A 23,549-nucleotide genomic window follows, 5' to 3' on the forward strand; every position below is an offset into this window, starting at 1 on the left:
ATTCCTGAATATCTCCAGGCACCAAGTGGAGGTTGGTAATCCTAGCTGAGGCCTGGACTGTCCATTCCAAAAGGGCCTGTGTCGCTCACACTTTATTTGCGCATAAAAAAACCCTTGGTTTGGGTAATTGTAGGCTCCATCTGCTCAAAGTGTCTGATTGGGAAGAACTTTCAAGGTACACATCTGCTGAAAAGGGGAAGGGTTTCACCTTGTCCTGAGCTGCACTTCTGTGGAAGGTCATTTAGAGAGGAACGAGATCCCTGGGCACATTTTCATTTGTGTTTTTACAAACTGTCGACACTTTTTAGCATATGGCTGTGCATTTAGCTGCCTCTGCTTACGTTACAAAATCATAGATGTGAGTGACTGGGGTTGGAAGGGGGGCACCGTATTAAGTCACGCAGCCTTGTCTGCTAGCCAATGAAAAAGTGTTCCCTGAAGCATATTTTTAGTGCTTTCTTGTCCTGTGCTCGGTATTAAGTGGGAACGGACCACCTTCTCACTCAGTCATTATTCGTTAGTGCTCCTTCACAACATGCCCGTCTGCTTCTAAACAGCAGCCCTTGGATCTTATACAGAAACAAGCACACAGATAACTCAGGAACCAGATGAATGTATTTTATTTATGGAAAGCAAGACCTATATCTTCATTAGAATTAAGGATGCCATCCCCTCACTGGTGACAGGAATTCCCTGCCCCTTTCCTCCCAGTGAGGGGAAAGGTATGGGGGGGGGGAAGAGACTTGTTATCTGAATGTTATATACATGGAGGCACTGAAACAAGCCTTGCTGATCCAGAACAAATATGTGTACTGTGAGGTATTTAAAACAATATTTGGGATCTTTAATCTGTGTACACCAAGGTCTAGATACACCCCAGAACTCAGAGTAATGAGGGGAAATAAGCACTCTTAAATTGAAAAGGGAGATAATATAAGCCAAATTAAACTGTTAAAAGAAAAGAGAGAGAGAGAGACTTCAAAGCAGCAAACCAGAAACCTTTCCCTAACAGCTACTTGTCTATAGGGGTGGGGGAGCATGCAGCCTGTCCTGTAGAGCGTGGAGATCCTGATGCGAAGAGCAGAAGAGTGAGGTGTAGAGACAGAGACCAGCTCGTGTCTCCAAGGAACCTGTGCCACACAAGGGCAGTAGCTGTAAAAACTGCTGCCAAGTATTGGGGATTTGGGGGCTATACATATGGTAGAGAAGTTCATGATTTGGAATGTATTGGTCTTTAGGTGGGGTGCTGATAAGTGAACCTGCTAGACCCTGCCCTGTATTAAGGCTATTAAAAAAACCTAATTCGGGAGAATCACCCAAGTTTATAATAGGGAGGAAGCTGATTTTGAAAAGAGGAGTTTCCCTGGTTTGCATAGAAGTTAAAATACTTCCTGGAGGAAGTTTGGAAAAACCTAAGGCTGGGTAAATAACAAGATTAAGGAGAGGGCAAAAAGTCTTCTTGTACAGCCGTTAAAATAAGGGGAAGAATTTGTTGGGGTCAGGCCATTGTGTATTGTCTTGGAGACTTGGGTCGGTCATAGGCTCAGTTATTCAGGGAGGAGGCTCCAAAGTCCTTGGGGAGAATGGCCTTCTGGTTTATTCAGCCTGAGGTGGGCTCTAGGGAGGAGCGGGTCTGCATTCCACTGCTGCTTAACAACTCACCACCTTGTCCTTAGCTGGCTGCTGCTTAATGAGCCACTGCTCTTAGCTAACTTCAGCAGGATGCAGACTCTATTTTCTAGCCTTACACCCACGTTAGAACCAAAGTGGGGGATCAAAATAGGGTCACCCATGAGGCAAGGGTTCTAGGGGCTACACACTCACGCAGAGTGCGCCTGTGCTCCATCCTGGTGCCAGAAAATGGCATTATCAACAGCATGATGGGAGACCATGTGTGAGGGTGATTATCCCTCTGCCCCCCTCCCTAACACACCTTGCCTCCGATTTTGACCCTGGGGGACAGGCAACCCTAATTAGAATGCATGTTTTTAAAAGATAAAAAGTAAACAATATAGTATGGCTGCTATTAGAGTAAACAGTGCAGGGAATTGGAAAGATTGAATTAAATTTTTCGATGATTTAAGTTGTTAATGATTTTAAATGTTCATATTGATATAGTATTTTATTGTTTTTGTATCACATCATGAGGTAAAAAGAATTTATGTTTATGTTGTCCTTCTTCCCAAGGCAACTTACCTGGTTCTTCTCTCCTCCATTTTAGCCCCAGAACTAGCCTACATGATAGGTTAATCTTGAGAACCCAAGGTGACTTAGGGCCAAGCTACAAGTGACGAATGACACTTGAATGGCAAGTGGATTGAGTGGAGAGCAAGTGGCGGGCAAGTGAACAGGGAGGAATACACTTGCCGTTCAAGTATCATTCATCACTTGTAGTTTGGCTCATAGACAGCAATCCTACTTGGAAATAATCCCCATCTTATTCAATGGTATTTACTCCCAGGGAAGTGTTCTTAAGACTGCATCCACACAGTGCTGTACTGGCATAGTCCCCCAGAGGCCAGATTTTGGACCAGGCAGCAAAAAGTAATCAGAGTCCAGTCCAAAGATCAGGGATTCCAAGGAACAGTGAAGTTAGTTCAGCCCTGGACCAAGAAGTCCAGATAACAAGTTCAAGTCCAATCTAGGGTCAGGGGTTCCAGAAAAGCCAAAAATCAGGTCAAATCCAAGGATCAGCGTTCCGGAGAAGCCAAAGGCAAGGTCAAGTCCAAGGGTCAGAGTTCCAGAGAAGCCAAAGGTCAGATTCAGTTCAAGGGTCAGAGTTCCGGAGGTTGAGTATCAGCAAGGACAGTGGAGCAGTCATGCAGTCCTAAAAATGCTTTCCTGAGTGTAAGCCCCATTGAATAGACACAAGTAGAATTCTGAGTAAAGCTGCTTATGATCACTCTTCCAGTGAACCTTATATCCAAGGGGGAGATTTGAGCCCGTGTCCTCAGTTCTAGTACAACCAGTACAAAATACCGACTATCCCTCTAACACATGCTCAAAAGTACATCTAGAATGATTCTGATGTTTATACTGAGCACAAAATAGGGTTTCCAGGTTTCCTTACCCTCCAAGTGCAGTGGGAACTGGCAGTCATCTGTGTTGTTGTCACGATGGTATGACTTTCAGGAGTGGTGTGGTTGCACCACCTGGGGGTGTGCCCAGGAAGCCTATTCCTCCGCATCCCCCCCCAATGGCTAGATGATTGGAGCTGAGGTTCCCCACCCCCGCCGAGGGACCAGGGATCTCTAGAACAAATACATTTAGAAAGTAGCCGAACAAATGAAAAGTATGATGTGGAGTTAAAGACCAAATGAATGTAGGGATATTTTGTGTAAATTGTCTTAATATTTGAATTCATTCTGGCATTCCGTTTTATCAACTTTTCCAATTAGAGAGGTCCACGCCCGGTTAGGAAACACTTCAAGATGAGGGGGTGGAGCTAGGGACAGAGGGTTTCAAGAAGGCCTTCAGCAGGGTTTGAAGCCAGAGAGTCTTTGGAAACTGCATATGAGGCAAGGGTGTGTGTATGTGAAAACCAAGGCTAGCTCTGTAATAAGGCAACATGAGGCAGTGGATGGGGGGGGGGTGCTTCTTCCTGTGCTCCCCCTGCCTCATGCTCACTCCAACTTCCTCCTCCTCTTCTGCCATGCTGGACAGCTTATACACTTTCCCTCATCACTCCCCAGGGGTTTTTAAACATAGCTAAATTTTTGAGGTGACAGCAGAGAAAAAAATGATTTTTCTTGGAGCCACCATCGCTACTGCTTCAGAAATCTCCAAACAGACACCAAGTGTACTGGAGGCCTCCTGAGAATTCCATTTGATGCTAGAACTGTTCACTTTAGAATGCAAGTGTATGCATATCTGGGAGATAGCACAGGCCTAGAAAGTGAAAGCACATGCCCTGCACCTAGAAAACTAGCATATAGATGGGAAGACTAGGAAACAAAATAGTTGAACTCTTGTCCATGAAGTGCTAATTTTCTGCATGCAGAGAACTTTCACTCTGCAGGAGCACTGAGTTTTCTCAGTTCATAAATTCCTCATGCTGCCATGCATCCTAAGTGGTACCATGCAACTAGTTCTTTCAGAGAATCAAAAATTAGGGGCTGTCAAGCAATCAGCAGACCATGGTACAAAGCTAGTAGATTTTGTTCAGCTTTGATGGGTCAAAGGTTATGGAGGCCTGACTTTAATAACAGGTCAGATTTTCTTTTTTCTGCAAAGGAAAGAGATAAAAACTCGGATGTCCAGAAGCTTGCAGAGATGATCATAAGATGTGTGTGCTTTATTTTACTTTGCAGGAAACTTTTCACGGAAATCAGTTTTTTTAATAAAATATATATATAATTTTCTGGTCCTTTTCTTGCCTCTGTAATAACCTATCAGAATGTCAAGGCTTGATTAATTCAATAATAGAAGAACTGAAGCTGTCAAAGGGGTTGCTAGTAAGCCTTGATTGATATTCAATTATTTTCCATGTAAACACCAATGATTTGAACAGGACTGCTTTCTAAAGCTGGATATGAAACGAACTTATGAAGCAAACCATCATGGAATGTGTCAGACAAGCTAGCTATGTGTCACTTCTTCCAATATTTTAAAACAGACACGAAAATGAGAAGCTATAGACTAAACAAATTGCAGATTGTGTTTGTTTCTGAGCCTGCTGCCTTGATGGATCTCTCATTGTGATATTTGTATCACCCATTATGAAATTTCTGTTGGATTTTGTTTTCAAGAGAAGACTCAAATCCTACAAACAAGCATAGGAATTTGGTATTCGGCTGCATAAATTACAATTTATTAAAATTCATAGTGCGATCCTTATGATCCTTGGAGCTTTTCGCGCTCCTCTAGTATGAGCCGGGCCACTTTTCCTGGACCCTTTTAGCTCACCGATACAGTCGTCTTCTGACGTTATATGCTGACTGCATTGCCGAACTCCCGACCTCAAGCGATCCGCCGGCCTCAGCCTCCCGTGCTTAGACTGGGATTACAGGCGCGCGCCACCACGCCCAGCTTAACTGGAAGTGACTGGAAATAAAAAGGAGGGTCTGAGGTTCAGTGGCTGAACATCTGCTTTGCACGATGACGGTCTCAAGTTCAGTGCCTAGCATCTCTAGTTTAAAGGATCAAGCAATAGACAAGTGAAAGACCTCCACCGGACATCCTAACAAGTGGCTAACAGTCCGATAGTGTAAGGGTCTGGTTTGATATAAAGCAGGTTCATGTGGTTAAGATGAGGAGGCGCTTTATACTGACTCACAATCACACCACAGGCTGCCCTGATTGGCAATAGCGGCTCAGGATCCCAAACAGACCTCACTAGAAGAGAAACAACTCTGAGGTGGTTTTCTTTTGTAAATCTCTGAAGGAAATTCAAATTTTATAAAGGAATGTTTTCTCAATTTAGTGTTCTAGATGAATGAACTTCAGCATGTAAAGTTCATCGAAGACATTTTTGTGGTCAAGGACTGAACATCTGCAAAGAGGTAGAGTGGAGGTGAAGTAATCTGGGGCAGAGAAGTGTCTGGTAGGAGAAGTGTCAAAGCAGCAACAGCCAGCAGGTGGTTTTTATCCTTTCTGATCTCCTCCCCTACAATGTTTCTTCCTCATGGAGGTCCAGGCACATATGAAAGATTATCAAAGATAACCATTTCTTCCCACCAATGTCCTTTCACTGATACTGGTAGAACCTGTTATTATTCTGTCTCCCCAAATACCCATTAAGCAGGATTTGGGGGTGTTTGTTCAGTAGCTGCCACCACCTCTTGGGTATTTATTATTTGCCTCCTCCTGTTACTAGGGTTGCCCTCCTGCTTCCAGTAACTGCCCCAGGGGAATCAGTTACCCAAAGTTTCTACTCAGTTGTTTGTAGTGAATGGTTAGGGCATGGTGGATCAGTCAATGCTCTTAACTGAACTTTATTTCTATCAGGCACATACAGTAGTGTAAGATTGTCTAGCATTCAGTCAATTTTTTTAAAAAAAAATGAAAATGTTACTAAAAAAGAGACACAAGTTCTTTGCATCGGGCCTTCCCTATTGGTTGAACAATTACCAGCCCTGCCAATTCTTTCCTATGTCTCTTACTTTTTTGATGCTGGGACAATAAATTCTCTCGCCTTAATGACCAGTAATGCCTTTAAAAGCAGTTTCTGAGGTACTTTATCCATACAGTGTATGTCATTTGTATGCATGAAGCTGATTAATTGCACAAATAATGTTGAAAAATGTGTGTTTTTATGAGGAAAATTCAGCATGTGGAAACAGAAAATTGGTGCCCCCCCCAAAAAATCCCACCCTGATCCAATGGCCTTGAAGAGGCAAAATCAAAATGTAGATTTTTCAGGTCAAAGCCTCAAAAATGAAAAATTAAGAATACTTTCTCCAACCATGAATCTTTTGAATACATGAATAAAACTCTGAGGTTAAACTGAGCACATTGGTTTGGTCAATTGTTTCTCTAGGGTTCCACATATCGAAGATTTATAAAAATTGTTTTAAGTATCTTTTCTGCGTGACTGTAGCTTCCCTCAGGGCTCATTTCCAGGCTGTGTGGCAGGGTATAAATGCAATGAATCGATATATCAATCCATCAATTTTCTGCTCTCCGAGTCCTTCACTGGCTTGAATGCATTTGTCTTCTCAATACCCCTGTGAAGCTGGGGGAAGCTATTATCTTCGGATGTTACAGATGATGTTGTAGATTGAGAACACAAGTCTTTCAGCAAGATATAAAGAAGTCTTTAATACCATTGGAATAGTATCACATTTTCCTGTGGTTGAGAGTTCCAGGGCACCTTTTAAACAAGGTCAGCTGCCATACGAAGTTACAGATTGATGTTGTCTTTGATAATAAGCTATTTTGCAAATGTTTTGTCTGAGTAGGATGGGGAGAAGGCAAGCGTATGGGATGCTGGTTCTAAAATAACCTCAGTCCATCATCCGTATTACAGCAAACTGCCTTTTCAGGCCTGAAATCTCATTGCAACAAGAACTCAGAATGATTTGTTTCAACATTCCAAACTGTCTTTGGCGTTCCCAACTGCTTCTTGTTTCCAATAGATGCTAATTTATCTTAGCAAACCCCCACCCATTTGGGGTGTTAACGCTAGGAGAGAGTATAATGGGAAAAATGAGCCGAAATCACACACAGAACTCACTGGTTTGGCTCATTAAAGCAGCTTCTGGAATGCTCAACCAAATCTGGGAAATGAGGCTGTAACAAGCACCCATCACCCCCCAAATGTCTGTGTGTTTCATTTTGGTACTTACTTCACAGAGGCGACAAGGCAGGCCAGGCAACGTGGTGAGCCAAAAGTAGGGCTGCCATTCCCCCACCTGGGGCAGGGGATCCCCTGCTCCCACCCTTCCCTCCCCCACATCCATTTACTTGGTCAGCAGGGGGCTCACTCCCCAGGATGACCCGGTGGCATGGCGTGCCCCCTGGCAGCTCAGTGTGCTCCCATGGCCACAGCAGCCTGAATTGCGCCCCACAGTGCCCCACAATGGGCCCATTTCAGGCCGAATTGTGCCACGCGGAGAGTGCAGGGGAACGCCCTTTGCCCTGCATGGCCACCTTTGACCCACGTGATGACGTCACTTCACAGAAGTGACGCAAGCCAGGAGTGTGTGCACGCTGCATGCACATGGACAAGAACCAGGACAAGGCAGGGTAAGTGCCAGGCTCCAAGTTTCCCGCCGGGGGAGTCAAGGGACCTGGCAACCATAGCCAAATGGCAGCATCTTGTTTTCCTTAAGTTTGTCTGTACAGTCATGGATCCAAAGGGGTGAGACTAAACCCTTACTTCCATTGGCGGGAAGAGGATTTTCCGCGATGTGTATTTTTTTCAGCATTTCCTGGGTACGGGCATAACACTGGCATTAAGGCTCATAGGGATCAAACCACAAATTGTTTGCTTTGTTTCCATCAGTGATCGCCATTCCTTTCTGTGCACATTGCAAGGATAGGTGGGTGGCTGGGATCCCCAGCATGGGCTCCTGCAGTAGATTAGGGAGGAGGACTTGTTCAAATGTCCCCTCATCCTGGAAACAAAACTAGAAGGCACAGGGAAACATGGTATAATAGCAGAACTTCAAAGGTAAAATTTATTGGCGTTGTCATTTTCTGCTACCCTTCCCAATTGTATTGTTTCTCTGAACATCGTAACTGTTCATTATTGTCATTTGCTCAGTGAATATCCTAGCTGTCAATTATATTGTATTTTCACTCGCACTGCATAATCCGCCTTGGTTCTCAGTGAGAAAGGCAGACGATAAATGATGATGATGATGATGATGATGATGATGATGATGATGTTGATTGATGATGATGATGATGTTTGGGGTGGCATCTATTATGGCCTATAACATATGAAGAATCAAACTGCCAAAGACCATATTTCTGCTCTGACTGGTACTGGCTGTCCAACACAGCTCCTCACCAACAACCTGGCAGAGGAACCAATGCCTATTGAGATAGCGCATCCAATCCTGCTTTTTGAGAATCTTGAGAGACTCCAGGGTGATCTTCTCCTGGAACTATATAAATTCTGGATTTTATTCCCATATATCTATTTCTGCACTTGGAACATAGATTCTGGATCAAAAAACATAGCAGGGCTAGGTACAGACAAGGGTTACTTTCCTATAAATCCAAGAGGACCCCCCCGCCAGGCCAGGTTTGTAAAAACATCACAAACTTTTTTTTAAATAGAGGAGGGTTTATGAGAAGCCCATACTTAAGGTATGCTGTCTGTGCAAGCGGAAACAACATGAAGAGTTTGGGCCAATGTGAACGCTTGTGAGCCAAGGGCAGAGAAGTTGAGCAGGTAAGTAGAAGGATGGGCAGATGCAGCTACAGTGAGAGGGAAGGTGGATGGTGGTATGGACCACTGCAAACAAGAAAAAAAAATCTGGGCAGGCAGCAAGGTGGCAGCTACCATAAGGAGGAGGTGACAGCTGTGCTCTTTGGGACCTTTTCTACTACCAGGGAGAAAAAGTGGACAAGCAGAGGAAGCCAGGAGGAGGATGAGGAGGGGCTGGAAGCAATGCTACTTCTTCTTTTATCTTTTTTCTTCCCTCATTTGCTGCCCCAGACTCCTCCCAAAAACAGAAGGTGAGCAAGCAGCAAGGAGGGGATGGCTTCCTATTCCCCCCCTTTCTGAGTTTCCTGTGTTTCCTCCCTTGGATTTGCCTAACACAAGGCTGTGACTGATGCAGCTGAGAAGCATCATGAAAATGTATCAGAAAGTGTCGTGAAATACTTGCGTTTCTATGTAACCTCCACCCCCCTACCATGCAGCGATTCACAGTTTTGCTTTTCTGTAAATACAGAGTTTAGTGGAAGCTTTACACCATTCAAGCTGCAATTCTAATGCATCTCTTAAGGGCAGCGCGGCATTCTTAACTCTTCTTCCCTTCGTGTCATTTAGGAACCATTAGCCAAAGCAAAAAAATCGAAAAATAAAGTACAGCCACGTGGCTCCGACTGTCTCTTTTGAAGAATGGTCTCAGAACTGAGTCCCGATGCAAATGTGCGATTTGCAGCATTAGGAAGCCTAAGGCAGACCCATCAAGACATGGTTGTCCACCTGAGATATGCAATAATTATCTCAAAGAACTGGTATCTATGTTTAGACATCTGGAAGTATGTGTAGAGGTTTCACTCAATTTAAATGTGTTAGGACCGACTTGGGTGAGATGCTGAGGAGACACATGGGTTTGATCTAGCCAGCTGTGTTGGTCAATCTCACCAAATATCCTTTTTACTACAGCCCCATCTCACATGGCTTTTGACAATGTAGGTTCTATGACCCTCCCCCCCACACATACATATAGCCTTTTTCATATCAAAGAGGACCGTCTCCTCCCTTTGTCATCAGAAGAAAATCTCGTTGGGTCAAACCTCATGACTGGACCTTCCCGGCATTTGTTAATAGGCTTTGCAGCCACTGAGCCCATAAATTCTAGCTGGGACTTTGTCTCAGAGGGAAAAAAGGCTTTCACTCTTCTGCTTGTATGGGAAATTTCCAGTTTTGTTGGAGTGTTGCAGTTGGAATCGCAAGAGAAATGTGGCACCTTTAGGGGTTTGTATTATCTATCTGTGAACATCCTTTGAATGCTGCAATATGAACAGTGGGCCCACTGAGGGCTTCTGCCTTGCCCTTTTCATACTGAAAACCACCAACTGCTTTGTTCACGTGAATCAATGTATTTACGTATATGGGAGTAATGTGCATTCTTCTGCCATTGTCCAGAGGTGACTGGAGAATAGATTGCCAAGACAGTTTGGGACATGGACTTCTGCTTTCGCTGGAAGATTACAGTAGTCCATTTAAAATGTTGCTTCAGAGATTGTGGTTGGAGTGTATTTTTAGTTCAGTGCCTCCAAAAAAGCATGGAAGCAAAGTAATTAATACCCCTGGGTTCCCTGCTGCACACTAGTAATTTCTCATTGACTTTTTGAATATCTTCAGGATGTGAATCGAATGCATATGTATGCTGGAATTGGGTCTCTTTTTAACTATATGCCACAGTAGTTGCATGGGGACGGAGAAGCTCAACAATCTTCCCTTGCGTAGTTTCTTTAGCTGCCTGAAGGAACAGTGCAAAGAAAGTCCATCAGTCTCATTTTGTTTTATTATCTTAACCCAAAAGTTACTTTTTTTCATGGTGTGTTTCAAGAACCTGCAAGGGAGAGAAAGAGAGAGATTATCTTTGCTTTTCCAGCTCATCTTGGCACATAAGGGCAAATTGTTTGATCACTTTTTCGTTAAAGCGACAAGATGTTTCATTTTTCCTCACCCTGACATCTCATTATTTTGAAACTTTCAAGAACGATATTAATAAAGTGGTGAACCTTGTCTTTTTTATCAAAGGCCACAACCGTTTGAGGATTCTCTTTAGGACTTCAGATAGGTTTACATTGGCTGGCATTTAAATATCTTACTTAATTCTGACAGAGAAAGAATACCTTTGTACTGTTCACCTGTCTATCAATCTGTTTAAAGAATGAAAAAGATGATTTTAGAAAGTCTGAAGTGATTCCCCCAAATTTGAAAATATTCCCAATTTTTTCCACTTGTTGGCTGGCATATTTCTTTAAGAAACGATACTTCAGTACCTATTAGGGTTTCTTAAACTGATCCCAATCCAATCAGGGATCACAGAGTGACATTATAGTGATGACTCTATAGGATCTATAAGATTTGGTTATGACCTGGTGAAAGCAAATTAAGCCAATTTATAGTGAAAACAGTATTTTCTTAGGCTTATTTCATAGGAAGGGTTTGAATCCAGTGGCATCTTACAGACCAACAAGATTTTCAGGGTGTAAGCTTTCAAGAGTCAGAGGATGTCAGGATGTCTCCTATCATACTTTGCAAGGCCTGGTTGGTTCTGTGTAACTCTGTAAGGATTGTTTGATTCTAGGCAGCTCTGATGCTAGAAGTTGTTCCCTGTTTGGAATGTAGCAGCCTGCTGTTATCTATTTCTCAGCCTGCAGTTTATCTTTGTCACCTGTGTGTTATGTCAGTCTGAGTTCTGGCTAAATAACACACATGACACCTTTTTGGGTTGGAAAAAGGCCACAACTTTATTGATTACAGCTAGATGGAGCATTGGCCCAGCATCAGGGCATGGATCCCTGTTGACATCAGAGGGCCTGCCTGCTGCCTGATGCATACCCCACCAGCCCCATGCTGGTACACCACAGCAAGTGTTCTGCTGCCACCAACCATGCTGGGCGACCGCTGCCTCCTGAACCATCGGAGTAAGCAGTCCCAATGCCCCACTCACTCTATTGGGATCTGGCCCAATGCCTCAAACCTGCCACAGGAAAAAGGCCAAAGGCCCAACTCCCGCCAATGTTCCAACTGCTGCAACCAAAACAGTTGGAGCCACTCCACTCCCCCAGGATTCTCGACTTTGATGACTAGTGGAAGGCGAAAAAACCCCAAGAGGCCCCAGCTAATCTGGCCTCTTATGGGAAAAATTCCTGCCTAGCCCCTGAAGGCAACCAGCACAACTGACCCTGAGGATCTCTGCCGGGACCCCCACAGGGCCCACCACATCCCCCTGGCCCCTCTGCTCATGCTGCACTGCTCGTCCAGATGTTGCCGCCAGTCATTCGCCATTGCTCCAAGGGGGATGCCGTGCCTGCAACTAGATCAAACACCATTAGTATATTCTCTTCTGACATAACCTACATATGCTCTGGAAGCCCACCTGCCAATAGCTTTTATGCAATCTGCAGACAGCCCCACAGCGGCTGCTGTGGTAGCTGCCCCAATGTGTAATGAGTGAATGCTGAACTTGGCCAGTGGACCTCAGGACAGCTGTGAACTGGAACCTCATGAGTAAGCTGTTCCAGAAAGCACATGCTACATCAGTTTTCTTGTACTGTCAATTTTCCCTTGACAAATACACTCAGTATAATGCCATTCAAATTCTTTCTATGTTTCTTTTAAATATTTAGTGCTGCAAGAAGTAGATCCCATGTAAAATCTTAGAACTGGCTTCCTAGATTATGGAAAATATATACACAAGGAAGGGAATGATTGACAGAAAGACCATCACTAATGAACAGAAACTGCAACAGATAAAAATCTCTCTTAATTCAATTAAACAACTGCTTCTTACTTCAAACACTTTGTGGTAAATCAAGGCCCACATCTCAAGTCCACTAAAGTGCAGGATTCTTATCCTTCACTTCTCTTTCAAAAGGATTCAGTTCCAATAAACTGGACAACACAATAATCAGACTGCAATCTGCAGTGTGAAAGATATATCCCTTCTATAAGGTGATAAGAGACCAGAATTATATCCAGCTGCCCAGTAAACAAGCTCTCCCTCTGCTTCTAGCCTCCATTCACACTCTCCACCCCTACTGGGCTAAACCAATTAGTTCAAGGGGGGTTATGCCTAGTAGAAATGAATTTGTTGACACACAAATATTGACATTTTCGGGGGGTGGGGAATCGAACCAAGGAAGCAAAAACGATATAAAAATAAAGAATAATGTGTTTGCAGAAAACTCATATCAGAGTGTGGGGTACATTGCTTTTTCTTCTCCTAAGCATGAATACATGAAGACAGCTTATACTGAATCAGTTCATTGGTCCATCAAGATCAGTATTGTCTACTCCAAGTGGCAAAGGTCTCACATTACGTCATCCTTTTAACTGGGGATCTGGGAATCGAACCCGAAATCTTCTGATTCTCTATCTCTGCCACTGAGCCATAGTTCATATATTTACTCCAAGGTCCCCTCTCTTTCCTCCTTCAACTAGCCCAGGATGAGGTCAGCAACTTCAGCTGATTACAAGAAGATCAATGGCAGTTGCATTGGCACAGTCAGGGTGGAGTCATAGGCCACTGATAAGCTGTGCAACGCTGTCTGAGGTTATGGTCAGTTCTTTCCAAAATCTGCCACAGAGTTATATCCCATCCATCATATAGCTCTATGAGTTATTCCATCTTCTGTAGGCTGTACTGTGAGTTGAGTGAGAACTGTCATCTTGGATCCCTTTTGGTGACCTCAAATGTAGAGCAAATCCATTTATTTAAAAACATCTGTAGAGAAATTCAGTAGGAGACTAATAAGCATTCAGGGAAGCGAGTGGCTAATTCTCATTTTGCTCCATCTGCTCTGTACGTTCTCATCAGATCCAATCTGTCTGAATAGGCGGCAGGTGTCAGATCTGAAAGAATAATTTTCTGTTTGTTTGTTTTATTTTGTTTTTCTCCCGGGCCTCCTTCCACACAGTTTGCTGGATTACACATTTGATGATATTTTGCAATCAAATTAAGGGAGGGAACATTCCTTCTAGGAACATCAAAAGAGCACAGTTGCAAGGGCAGAGTTTTCGTTTGGAGTGAGGCAGGCTTTTAAGCATTTGGCTGAATGGAATAATTGAGTGAAATATTTCTCGTGGTAAAAGATGTGCTTGGATCAACATTAAGGCTAGTGTTAGCGAACTGGAAATGTTGAATAAATCCATTCGTTCTAAACCGAGTGTGAAAGTTGTCTCTGTGTACTGAATGTATTAAAAGCTTGTTCACAAAATCAGTTATCCTAAGATAATAGATCCAATTGTTTTCCCAGTTCAAGGTTTCATACAAGGCAGACATAAGCTGGGAACATAGAAATGAGAACCTGGTTAACTGCCGTGACATGTTTATTTGGGTTTCTTTACCAATGAAACAATGAAGTGGCTTAATCGTTTGCTGCTCCACAGTACAGGAATGCTCTGTCTTCTTTTTTACTCTCCAAGACGGCCCTTTAAGAACATTATAATAGCCTATCTTGATTCAGATTAGCTAGATTCAATGTCCCAGAGGGAGCAGATCTCTGTGTGAGGCTGTTTGCAATTTGAATGCTTTCACATAGCTGGATTCACCAGGAGTTTCATCGAGAAGGAAGGTTCGTGGCATTAATGTCGTAGATTCAGTCTGCTGCTCTGGCCCCACATCAATGCAAAGGGGACACAAGACATTACTGGTGGGGGTTAAGGGGCCTCAGCCAATTAGGAGATGGCAACAGGAAGTTATTTCTCCCCAGCAGGCATTTTTCCTCAACAAATGACCCACCCTCCTCCCAGCATAGTAGCAGTAGCAACAACAACAACATGCAGTTTAAATATTGCCTGTCAGGACAACTTAATGCCACATTCAGAGTGGTTTATGTTATTGTATGTTATTATTACTATCCTTACAACAATCAGCCTGTGCAGAGGGTGAGGCTAAGAGAGCTCTGAGAGAGCTGTGATTGACCCAAGGTGGCTACAAGTGGAGGAGTGGGGACTCAAACCCAGCTCTCCAGATTATAGTCCTGCTGCTCTTAACCACTACACGAAACTGGCACTGGACTACCTGATGGCCATTATGGGGGCTGAGCAGGGATTTTCTGGGTTCATCTGACTGGAAATGGTGTAGTCCCCTTTCCCCCCTGCTCTGTGCTGCCCCTGGGTTTGGAGTTATTTAAATAAGCCTGGTTGAAATACTAGTTAGGCCACAATGAGTGGGTGGGAATAGGGTGGGTTGTTCAGAACATGTAAGATTAATCACTAAACATTCTGAGGCATCATGGTGATGGAGGGTGTGTGTGTGTTCAGAACAGGACATCACATGCTAAACGGGTGGGTGGTGCTTTGAAGGAGTGTGCTGAGCAGCATCTCTTGAACCTGTTAGGTGCCTTACAACCCATCAGGTGAGGTGGATGAAGCTGGGCACCTCTCAGCACAGAATGGCAGTGCAGGCTGGAATAAAAAAGGTAAGCATTCAACAAAGTCAGCCCAGGTGAACCTGTCAGGTGGGCACCCAGAACAGTTGCCTAGCATAGCTCACCATCAATCATGATATAGATTAGCCATTTAAATGAATTTAAATAAGCAAAACTAATTGAACCCACACTTGGTTTTCTTTGTCTTTATTGTCTCATGTTGAATTGGGTGTGTGTGTGCCAGGGCAAAGAATATGACTTGCAGAATTAATGTTTGGTCTAAAAACCTTCATGAAAAATTGACACTTAGCCATGTTTCCAATACCTTTTGGTGTATGCTAGCTAATTTGTGATCAAACACAAATAGTACAATTGTTTCTCAAGGAGCCATCAGACAAAATATGACATTGGGTATTAGGGGTGTGCATAATGAAGAGGGAAAAAAAGCCAAAAATACACACAGAACTTGCCAGTTCAGCTCGTTAAAACAACTTCCTGAACACGGAACCAAATCCTGGAAACGAGGATATAATGACTCCCCCGCCCCACTGAAAAGTTTGTGTGTTCTGGTTCGGTACTTACTGCACAGCTGCAGTGTAGGCAGGTCAGACAGTAGAGTAGGCCACCTGGCAGCATCTTGTTTTTCTTAATGGTAACTTTTGTCTGCACTCATCATGCAACCAATTGGCTCCAAAGTGTTAACCAATTGAACCCTTAGTGTTAACTCTGTTGGCAGGAAGGGGATGGGCATGAAGTGCCTGAATGCATTTTTTAAAAGCAATTTCTGGGCAATGGCATTTAGTGGCTTGTAGGGATCAAAGATTTGCTTTGCACTGGGGAGGGAAACAGCAGGTGACATGGTGCCATCAGCACCAGCAACGACATCGTCATCCCTTTCTTTGTGCTTTTACGCACAATGGAAGGTAAGGCCGGCATGGCAACATCCACGCATGTACACACGAGTTTGAAGAGGGAGGGGTCTCCTTCAGCCTCTGAGTGCTCAGCTGCCGGAAACTTTCTAGAATGCATATGGGCATGTGTAATACTGAGAGCCAAACTACAAGTGACGTCTTACACAGGTTGGACACTAGTCGGCTTCCCTCAAGTTTTGATGGGAAATGTAGGCATCCTGGTCTTGCAGCTGTAATGGAGAGCCAAGCTGTAAAACCAGGATGCCTACATTTCCCATCAAAACTTGAGGGAAGCCGACTAGTGTCCAACCTGTGTAAGACGTCACTTGTAGTTTGTCTCTGAGTGGATATATGCTGTTGAATCTGCCCTTAGAGATGTAAAACTTGTAGACATTTGGAAGACATGGTAGAAAAGTATCTCCCATCCTGGAAATAAAATGAGAAAATTGGGGAAATAGAAATGTATTCATGACTTACTTCCTGTGAATGTCCATTGGCTCTTCCTTACAAACAGATGTATGCACCTATATCACCTGAGAGATGATATGATAGCCCTCTTCAAGTAGATGAAGGGCTGTCACATAGAGGATGAAGTGGAGTTGTTTTCTGTGGAGTCAGACCAGAAAAGTGTTAACTTTAAAGCAAAATAGTTTTCAGCTATACTTCAGGAAGAACATTAGGAGAATCTCTCTGTCCCTCTGACAGTGGGCAGAGCTGGCGCCGCGGGACTGCTTGTGTCCACTGTCAGAGGGACGAGGAGGCTCGCCTCATCCCTCTGACAGCAGGCAGAACCGGCACTACTGCAGGGCCGCTTCTGCCCACTCTCAGAGGGATGAGGAGAAATTCTCCTGGTCCCTCTGACAGCAAGCAGAGCTGGTGCCGCAGGGCTCCTTCTGCCCGCTGTCAGAGAGATGAGGAGAATCTCCTTGTCCCTCTGCCAGCGGGCAGAGCCAGCACCACCGTGGGGCTGTTTCTGCCCACTGTCAGAGGGTCGAGGAGAGACTCCCCTCATCCCTCTGACAGTGGGTAGAGCCACTGCCACCATGGAGCTGCTTCTGCCTGATGTCAGAGGGATAAGGAGAGACTCCCCTGGTCCCTCTGACAGCGGGCAGAGCCGGTGCCGCGGAGCTCCTTCTGCCCGCTGTCAGAGAGACGTGGAGAATCTCCTCATCCCTCTGACAGCAGGTAGAGGTGTAGCACCAAAAGACAGAGATCTCTCAGTGTCACAGTGTGGAAAAGATGTAGGTCATTTGTATCTACTCAGGAGGGGTGGGGTTGAGCTGAGTCATCCTGTAAGAGTTTCCCAGGGTGTGGAATGCTAATGGCGGGAGGCTTCACTGTATCCTGAGGAGGTTCTTTTGCATATGGATTGGTACTTGATGTGCTAATCTTCTCTGCAGGGCTATTGTCGGGGATAGAATGTTTTGTTAGCCTGGTGTTTTTCAGAACTGGAAACCATGCTCTGTTCATTCTTAAGGTTTCTTCTTTCCTGTTGAAGTTTTGCTTATGCTTGTGAATTTCAATGGCTTCTCTGTGCAGTCTGACAAAGTAGTTGGAAGTGTTGTCCAGTATTTTGGTGTCCTGGAATAAGATACTGTGCCCTGTTTGCGCTAGGCCCCCTCTGCAGGAGTATACCGTATACCCTGCAGCTGTGGACAAGTTTACATTGGGACCACAAAGCATAGCATCCAGACAAGAATAAAAGAACATGAAAGACACTGCAGACTTGGACAACCTGAAAAATCAGCAGTGGCTGAACATAGCCTAGTGCAAACAGGGCACAGTATCTTATTCCAGGACACCAAAATACTGGACAACACTTCCAACTACTTTGTCAGACTGCACAGGGAAGCCATTGAAATTCACAAGCATAAGCAAAACTTCAACAGGAAAGAAGAAACCTTAAGAATGAACAGAGCATGGTTTCCAGTTCTGAAAAACACCAGGCTAACAAAACATTCTATCCCCGACAATAGCCCTGCAGAGAAGATTAGCACATCAAGTACCAATCCATATGCAAAAGAACCTCCTCAGGATACAGTGAAGCCTCCCGCCATTAGCATTCCACACCCTGGGAAACTCTCACAGGATGACTCAGCTCAACCCCACCCCTCCTGAGTAGATACAAATGACCTACATCTTTTCCACACTGTGACACTGAGAGATCTCTGTCTTTTGGTGCTACACCTCTGAAGATGCCAGCCACAGCTGCTGGCGAAACGTCAGGAACTACAATGCCAAGACCACAGCCCGGAAAACCCACAACAACCATACATGCATTTACTTAAAATCATTACAAGGATGTTCACTGTAATACATAGAGTTGCCATTCCTGGCTTGGGAAATACGTAACGACTGGGAGGTGCCTAGGGAGGGCAAAGTTTGGGGAGTGCAGGGAACTTAACAGAGATGTCATACTATAGAGTCCACCATCAGAAGTTTCCATTTCCTTCAGAGGAACTGCTCTCTGGAGGTCTGTTGTAATTCTGGCAGTTCTCACACAGAGGATGGCCAACCCATTACCACACGAACAAGGCTTTATTCCACATGAGTCTCATGACTCTGGGAATATTTTTTCCCAGGATTAGAAGAGAGTACTCAGGGGAAGGGAAAACAGGAAAGATTTGCAGCGGTCAGCTCTGTCTGTTGATGGATCACTGTATACAACTTCCTGTTTCTTGCTCTCTCTTTCTTGGGCTCAGTTCAAACATTAGAAACAAACTCCAGTTTCTTTGTCAGGCTTGCAGGATTTGAGTCCAGTGGCACCTTAGAGACCATCAAGATTTTCAGTGTGTGAACTTTTGAGAGTCAGAGCTCTCTTTGTCAGATATGAGTAGGAATGGAGATCTCTGAGCCTTTATATCCCAGCCAGAAGGTGAGAGGGGTGTAGCAAGGAAGAGCATCAAGATGCAAAAGCACAACAGTGCAATGCAGCTTGATTAGAGCAGAAGTTAGCATCTGTAGTGAGATAATCATAATCTCTAGTCCACCTTTCTCACTGAGACTCAAGGCTGATTGGATAGAGTGAGTCAGTACAGTCAGTTTCAAAGACCTTTCAATAAACAATGTAATGGATATAAATGCATATTTGCAAAGATTTAAAACCAGCAGAAATCCAATACAGGGTGGAAGAAATGCTGAAACAGAGCATAAGCAATTCAATGCCTGACAAATTAAACAGCATAGAAACTACCCAATAGGATCATACTTACAACAGCAAACAGTACAAAGTAGTAAAGTCTATAGTCCCTATCGCTTTTCTGACTCATCTCTTGGAGACCACTTCCTTACAGTAGAGCCATCCTATCTGAGTAAAAAGTCCTATTATATAATTCACTTTTGCATAAAGACAGGAGATTGGGAGCTCTCCTGACATCTTTAGTTAGGCTGTTCCATAAGATAGAGGCTACCACAGAGAATGCATGTGGAGCTGTTGATTTTGCCCATGTACAAGTTCGCACCTGCAGAAGGCCCTGTTCAGATAAACAAAGCCGCCACGATGGAGCATAAGGAGAGAGGTGGTCCCATAGCTATGATGGACCTAGGCTATGATGAGCTTTGTATATGATAACCAATGCCTTGGATTGAGCCTGGTAGCTGAGAGGCAACCAATGGAGCAACTGCAGAACGGGAGTAACATTCATGTTCTTCCTAGCTTCCAATAGTAACCAAGCTGCAGTGTTCTGCATAAGCTGGAGTTTCCAAGATAATTAGAGAGGAGACGTATGTATAGTGCATTATAGAAGTCAAGTCTCTGTGTTACTGTGGCATAGATCCAGGTGGCCAGATGGGCTGTATTGAGGTAGGAGGGTCATCTTCTAGGCTAGACTGAGACTGTAGAAAGCATTTTTTGCAGGGGTCTTAACTTGCTTTTCCAGCTGTCGCGCTGTATCCAGTATAATGTCTAGGCTCTTAACTGAGTCAGGCATGCTGTACACTTTCTTGTTGAAGTGCACAGACTGCTCGGCTTGCACCCTCTAGCCCATGTACAAAATGCTTCTAATTCAAACAGATTAGCAGTCATTCATGTTGATAACATAGACTTCGACAAACACAAAACATTAAGACTTTTTAAAAAGAAAACATCTGGTATGCCATTGACTGGCTGGCTGGCTTGTTTACTCTTTAAACAAGTAGTGGTGGAGTGGTGTGCTGAGACGACAGGCTGTTGTGTAAGGTGAATATTATTATGTGTGAGAATGTGCATGGATAAAATGCTACTGATTGCACTGTACTTGGACTGTTTGAAGTTATTTTATTATTTATTAAAATAGTTATACACTGCTGATGCAGAGGGTCACTCATGGAAATGGCTCAAACTGCTTAGGAACAGCCAAACTGCCGAATGAGAAATCAACGGTGTGCTCTCAAGTGAGCAAAATGTGAGCTGCCCCAGTAGTATCCAAGTATACTTCACTCAATAGATGGCAGTAGCTGTTGATATATAGTGTATTTTAGACTGGATTGGGTTCCTATCGTAGAAGTGGAATGACTGCCCCACATTTAATCCTATTTACCTTTTGACCCATAAGAGACTGATGTAAGGAGAATGGTGAATTCTCTCTGCGTGTCCTCTCTGTAACAAAGTTATACAATTTGAGAAGTCAGTCACCATCTGAGAAGATTTAGAAGAACTGAAATAGACTGCAGTGAATTATACCACTGTGAGCATCTCAATGATCGGCGTTATGATTTCTTACTGAAATTCGCTGTTGCAGGATGGCTGGCTTTGCAGAATAAAAGGTCAAACTCGTACGTGGTTTGAAATGATGGAAATTGATGGGGCAACACAGAGAGAACAATATCTATCCCTTTGATCCTGTACCCTCATGCGCTGAGTTGGAAAGGATCAGGAAAATCAACAGGATGACTCACTATTACTAACTCCAAGGCAAATTGGTCAGGGCGGTTTCTGAGATGTGATCTTCCATGCTGGAGAATTCAAAGACGGCCACCAGGATGGCTGATTCCTTCAGCATTTAATGAGAACAAATCAATGTGTCAAGATGGCTGACCACTGTCTCTCAGATAGTACACTGAGGATACACAAAAGGCAATCGATGGAAACGATCCTCACCAAATTCCAACAAGAGAGAAGGGGAATTCATGTAGAAAACATGTTGCAAGCACACTGTGTTCTTATTTCCAGGCGAGAGATTGAAGAGTTCAAAGAAGCACAACTATCTCAATTACTACCCTTTGCGCCTCTTTTAGTTTTGTCTTTTTTTAGACTACTGCCTGTAAAATGAAAAAAAAATATAGTCAAGCTATCAATTATCCCAACAAAGGAGATGGGCAGATCTTGAAGAAAAACACATATTTCATTGCATTATAATTAATTATCAAAAATATCATACCATTCTGATTCCCAGTAGAAAAATAAAGTTTCCCCCTTTTTTCGTTTAATACATAGAGTACAAGCTCTGCTCAAAATGAAACAGTCTAAAATTGTGTATGTAATTGATATGCTAATAGTTTATTTTTAAATGTATGCCTTGTTATTTTGAGATATGACTGATATAGGGTGACTATAATATTGCTGACATCTCTAAAGGATCATATTTGCTATCTGGTGAACCTCAAGGAATTAAATAATAAATAAGGTATAAAACCTTTCATTGTTATAGAAAGAACCGTATACCACCATATACCATATACCACCATATACCGTATACTATGCTGTGACTAGTCCTACCAGAAGTAAACATGGCTAGGCTGGAAGAAGGATCATCAGGCATGGCATGGCAACTGATGGGAGTCTGGTGTGTGTGTGTGTGTGTGTGAGGGGGGGTTGGCTGTGCTGGCATGGCATCAATTCCAAGGAAAAACTAGAAGTGATGTCACTCCGTACAAAATCATTCTGGTAATTCCGAGAGCAGGTGATGTTACTTCCTTGAAAGTGATATCATGCCAGCACAGCCAGCATCTCCTCATGTTCCTGCCCCCCCCTGACTCTCCAAGAGCCTGCTCTAGGAATCATCAGAAACTCTATGGTTTTATCATAGAATATCTGATGATTCCTAAAGAAGACTTCACTTCCACATTTTCCTTGGAAGTGATATTATACCATCACCAATAGCATTTTTTAAACATTGTTTTTCTCCCACTAGCACAGTTAAACTAAAAGGGGGGAGCAGCAGAACCTGTGTAAGCATTTATGGAAGAGGCAAAAGCGACTAGCCCTTCAGCTGGTCAGCCCTCTGCTTGAATGGCTTCCCTATAAGAAAGGCTGAGGTTGGCTCTTGTGAATCTATTGACTCTGCCTATTGATTACTGTCTAGGAACTCATTTACTGGATGCATTATAGATTGTAGACAGACCTACCTAAGCATAACCATATGATAGAGGCAGCCTATTCTCTTGTCTAGGGGATAACTGATGAAAAGGGAAATTTGGAGGTAGCAACTAGAAATGGGCACGATCCACATTACGATCCAAAAAAACCCACGATAATGGCGACTGCGCGATCGTGACTCAGCGGATCGTGATCAGCCACGGCCAACAATCCAGCGATTGGGAGGGGGCTGGATCAGGGCTGGATCGTGCTCGGATTGGGAAGCCAGACACTCAGGTGCCAGTAATCTATTCCCGGGGCAATGGAGCCAGGGGAATGCCTGAGCTGTGTTTCCCCTCCTTCTGTCGCCCCGGAAACCCGAATGGAAGCCCAGCTTTCCTCGATCAGCAGGGTTTCCTTCCAACCATGGAGCAGCAAAGCAGTCACCAGCTGGGAGAAGACACCCAGGGGAGGGAGGGGGAAGGGGGTGTTCTGTAGCCATGGGCACTCCAATCTCATCCCTGCAAACCCTGATAGGCAGCTCTGATGGCCAAACACAGATGGCCAAACACAAACACAGATGCTGCTGGCATCACCCACCGTTCTTTTCTCACCAGCGCGCTCCTTTTTGGCCTGGCGGGCGGGCACATGGGGGGTGCCACCAGCGAGCAGCCAGACCCCCTGCCCCCTGACGGGAGGTGGCTCGTCGCCGTCTCCCTGTGCCCACCGGGTCTGGTGGCCGCAGCCAACACCCACCTTCCCACATAGCTGGGAATAGCAGTGCACCCCGTTTTGGCCTCCGTGATCCATGGATCGGGAACAGGAGATGATCGGTGTGGATCGTTTCGTTGGAATCGTCACTGGCGCCGATCCACAATCAGCTGGATCAGCAATTTTTTCTGGATTGTGCCCATCTCTAGTAGCAACAACCCCCTTTCACCTTCGGAGATGACTCAAGGGACTCATTCTGATGGGGGTCAGCTCACAATATGGGATGGCCGATATAGCCCCTTATAAATGAAAATATATTGCAGGCCAGCTCTCATGAGTAACATAGGGGTTAAGTGGTTGTGCTGTGGTTCACATCCCGCTATGAGCTCAGCAGGAGCCATGAGCTCAGCAGGAGCCCA

The sequence above is a fragment of the Eublepharis macularius genome, chromosome 5, assembly GCF_028583425.1.
Source record: "Eublepharis macularius isolate TG4126 chromosome 5, MPM_Emac_v1.0, whole genome shotgun sequence".
Lineage (NCBI taxonomy): Eukaryota > Metazoa > Chordata > Lepidosauria > Squamata > Eublepharidae > Eublepharis > Eublepharis macularius.